This window comes from Mus pahari, chromosome 6 (assembly GCF_900095145.1).
Source record: "Mus pahari chromosome 6, PAHARI_EIJ_v1.1, whole genome shotgun sequence".
NCBI classification, from domain to species: Eukaryota; Metazoa; Chordata; class Mammalia; order Rodentia; family Muridae; genus Mus; species Mus pahari.
The window spans coordinates 88,956,438-88,961,010 of NC_034595.1; the positions used below are offsets into that span (position 1 = coordinate 88,956,438).

At 46.4% G+C, this 4,573-nt stretch overlaps 1 protein-coding gene across 20 annotated transcripts in view; it reads left to right on the forward strand.

The window, feature by feature from the left end:
* Eif4g3 (eukaryotic translation initiation factor 4 gamma 3) overlaps positions 1-4,573 on the forward strand; it is a 212,377-nt gene that overhangs the window by 9,690 nt on the left and 198,114 nt on the right. The gene's annotated exons all lie outside the window — the stretch shown is intronic.

Here is a 4,573-nt window from a genome sequence, read left to right on the forward strand (position 1 = left end):
CAGGCTGGCCTCGAACTCAGAAACCCGCCTGCCTCTGCCTCCTGAGTGCTGGGATTAAAGACGTGTGCCACCACTGCCCAGCATGTTTTAGTTTTTTATTTGTGGTGTGTGTGGTATGTGTGTATCTGTGTACACATGGGAACCAGAGAGGCTTGCGACCAGAAAGTCACAGCAGTCCTGCTCGGCTCCCCACAGCACTGGGGTTGCACACGTGAGTGTGACCACTCTTGGCTTTGTGTGTTCATGAGTGTGGCCATTCCTTGTTTTTATGTGGGTTCCAGGAATTTAAACTCAGATCCTCGCGCTTACACAACATACACTTTTAGTCAGGGTGCCATCTCGGGAACCCACGTTTTTAAAAAAGTTAGTTGGTGTGTGTCTTGAGGGAGTGTGTGTGCGAGTGTAAGCTCAGAGCTGGGCTTGTGTCCCTTAGAGCTGAAGGGAAAGGTGGCTGAGAGCTGCTGTTGGACATGAGTGCTAGGAGCCCGGTTCCACAAGAGCTCCAGGGTTGACAACAGCAGAGCCATCTCTACTGCCCAGCCCCCTTCTTCCACCATGAAAATTGTGTGTGGTGAAGGACAACTTCCGGGAGTTGTCCCCCTCCTCTGCCTTTGACCGGGTTCTGGCGGTTGGACTGAGGTAGTCAGGCCTGCGTGGAAGCCTCTTTACCCACGGAGCTGCCATGTGGCCCCCCATTTACTTATTTAGGTGAGCCATGGTTAACCTTGGTTCCCTGGCCTGGCCTGGGACTTGCTACATCCACTAGTCTGAACTCAGACTCCATCTGCCAGCCTCTGCTGCTTTAGTGCCAGGGTTAAAGGTGTGTGTCATGGCACCTTGGTTGTTTTCTAAGTTTTATTAAGATCTAATGGACATACCATAGGAATCATTCATGTAGAGACTATAGTCATTAGTTTTTAGCTATTCAAAACCATTTGAAAAGAGGCAGGCAGATTTCTGAGTTCGAGACCAGCCTGGTCTACAGAGTGAGTTCCAGGACAGCCAGGGCTACACAGAGAAACCCTGTCCCAGAAAAACAACAACAACAACAACAACAAAAAACCATTTGAAAGTTGTTCAGCCAAGGAAGCATAAGTTTCCTTATGTGTCTGTAGGTGTTTGCCTGTCTCTCACCAAATGTGTGTATTGCCCATGGAGCCCAGGAGGAGGCGCTGGACCCACTGGACCTGGAGTTAGAAAGAGTTGAGAGGCACCATGTGAGATCCTCTGTAGAAGCAACAAATACTCCTTGTTACTTGTTAAAAATGTGCTGTTCATATCTTTTACCTAGTTGTCTTAGGGTTTTATTGCTGTGAAGAGGCTCCTCTCCCAGTCCCAGCCTCACTCTCTTTCCCCTCCTTAGAGAAGAGGAGGTCCGCCCTGTCAGTTGTGATCCCCCCTCCCCCATATCAGGTTGCAGCAGGAATAAGGCCATCCTCTCCCACCGAGGCCAGACAAATGGCCCAGTTAGGGGAAAGAGATCCAAAGACAGAGCCCCTGGTGCAGTTATTAGGGGACCCACATGGGAACCAAGCTGCACATCTGCTACAAATGTATAGGGAGCATAGGCCCAGCCCCTGCGTGCTCTTTGGTTGGTGGTTCCGTCTCTGGGAGCCCCCATGGGCCCAGGTTAGTTTACTCTGTAGATCTTCTTGTGGTGTCTTTGACCCCTTCTGCCTCCCCCAGTCCTTCTCCCACTCTTCCACAAGACTCCCCGAGCTCTGTGTCTCTTCCTCTGTTTCCGACCACTGCTGGAAGAAGTATCTCAGAAGAGGGTTATGCTAGGCTCTTGTCTTTCTTTAAAAAAGAAAAAAAGAAAAGAAAAAAGTTACAAAGAGAATCCGGGGAGGTGGCTCAGTGGTTAAGAGGGTCCTTAAGCTCAAAACTGCCTATAAATCCAGCTTCAGCAGACCCTACACACCTTCTGGCTTCTGAGCACCCATACATACCTGGCTTATGCATATGTACTTCCACGTGATTCAAAAGAAATGAAGGTAAATATTTTTATAAAATACTAATGTTCCAGTGTACCATAGTTCAGCACATAGAAAATTTAAAGATGCGTTTGAATAAACTTAACAGTGACAAAAGTATTTGAAGTTTGAAGAGTTCTGCTATGAGCTGTCTATTTTGTTGTTTGTTCTTTACCTATTTTTATTATTTTATGACTATGGCTGTTTTGCCTGCATGTATGTCTGTGTGCCATGCTTTTGCCTGGTGTCCTTGGTGGGCCAAAGAGGGTGTCAGATCTTCTGGAACTGGAGTTAGGATGGTTGTGAGGCATTCTGTGGGTGCTAGAATCGAACTCAGGTCCTCTGCAAGATCAGCAGCGCTCCTAACCACTGAGCCATCTCTCCAGCCCCTTTAAGTTGGAAGGGGAATTCTGGGTTTTTGGATTCAGTGGTCTGCCTCCATCCTCCCTTTGCTTTAGAGACTTAGAGGGGAAAGCATTTTTGTTGTTGTTGTTGCTTTTGTTTTTGGCCTAAGCATTGTGTTTATGTAGATTCTTAGTGATTTGAGAGCTTTGTCACATTGACACTGACCTAACTGGGTAACCTTCCTTTTCTGTTCCGCTCCTGATTTGGATGGCAGATTCTCTGTTTACCCCACCTACTGTCTGTTTTAGAATTAGAGAACTGGAAGGCTTCATGCTCTTTCTCTGTGTTGCTGTAAAGGTGTGTGGCATTTGCATATGAACTTAAAGAGGAGCAAGTTCTTGTCAGCTCCCTCGGTTAGTTATTAAGAGGGCTGCCCTTCCAGAGGTCATGAGTTCAGTTCTCAGCAACTACATGGCATCTCAGAAACATCTATGATGAGATCTGGTGCCCTCTTCTGGCCTGTAGGCATTCATAAGACAGAGCCCACACACTAATTTTATTTATTATTGGGTTATGTATATATCTGTGTATTTGTGTGAGTGCTGGTGTGCATGCCTATGATCCAAGGGTGGAGGCTGGAAGACAGCCTTGGGGGTCTTGCCTTCCAGCTTGTTGGGAGAATGGAGCTTTGTGTTGGTCAGGCTGGTCGGGGATCTCTTGTCTCCACCCCTTTCCCCATGAGATCCCCTGTGTAGGTTCTAAGGACTGAGCTCAGGTGGTCATATTTACTTGATTCAAGTGCTTTACCTGTTGAGCCATCTGTCTAGCCAGAAACTAAGTTTTGTCTTGGACAAAATTAGCTGACATAATAGGAGGGTCTCCTTGACTTTACTTTATATCTGTGCCCACTTTGTTAATCTTCTATAACCGTAGTACAGTTACTAAGAGCAAGAAATTAATAAGGAGCTGGAGAGATGGCTCAGCGTTAAGAGCACTGACTGCTCTACAAAAGGTCCTGAGTTCAAATCCCAGCACCCGCATGGTGGCTTATAGCCATCTGTAATGGGATCCATTGCCCTCTTCTGGTGTGTCTGAAGACCGCTACAGTGTACTCATATACATTAAATACATAAATAAATCTTTAAAAAATATTAAAAAATAATTAATAAGGAGGCGGAGGCTTACTCATTTAATCCCAGCACTGGGGAGGCAGAGGCAGGTGGATATCTGAGTTCAAAACCAGCCTGGTCTACAGAGGCTACACTGAGAAACCCTGTTTTGAAAAACCAAAGCCCCAAAACAAAACCAAGTGGGAAAAACCCCACCTGATTGGTGGTACTCTTTTTAAAATCCAGTGTGTGTGTGTGTGCGTGTGTCTGTGTTGGGCTGCCAGACATGGTTCTAGGAACTGAAACTCTGGTCCTTTGGATGACCACTAAGTGCTCTTAAGCACTGAGCTCTGTGCGCAGGCAGATCCTTGTTAGAGTTGTTTTCAGATATGTTAGTGGGAGTTTGTTTTGGGTCATCTACACCTTACCATACGTGTGTGTGCGTCCACATAGAGACCAGAGGTTAACATTGTGTGTCCTCCTCAGTCACCTTTCACCTTACCTTGTGAGACACGTTCTATGACTGCACCTGCAGGGGTGGGTTCACTACACTCCAGGGGCTGCCTGTCTCCGACAGATGTTAACAGATTGAGAGGCCAAGCCTGGTTTTTTATTACTGACTTGCCTATTGCCCCAACCCCTGTAGTATACTTTTGGAGTTTATTGTGGCATTGGAATCCTCTTAGGGGATTTTTACCTACAGCGTTTAAAGGAGAAAATTGTACTTTGAGAATTAACTTCCTGAGTTATCCGTCTTACTCTGCTGACTTGTAAAAATAAAACAGGAAGGCTGGGGATGAAGCATATGTGCTGGGTGCTTGCCTAGGATGCCAAGGGTCCGAGTCTGAACCCCAGCACCATGTAAATTGGTTGTGGCAGTGTACTGGGGGAGGGAGGAGGGAAGGTCAGAAGTTCAGGGTCATCCTCGTCTGCAGGAGTTAAGAGACCGTGCTGGGCTAGAGTGTTCCTTTCAAGTATGGAGTGGTTCCATATTTTTTCTTCCTCTACATCTCCCAAGCAAATGGATGTTTGGAGTTTTAGGATTCCTCCCTTTCTCTTCTCTTCTCTTCTCTTCTCTTCTCTTCTCTTCTCTTCTCTTCTCTTCTCTTCTCTTTCTTTCTTTCTTTCTTTCTTTCTTTTTTTTTT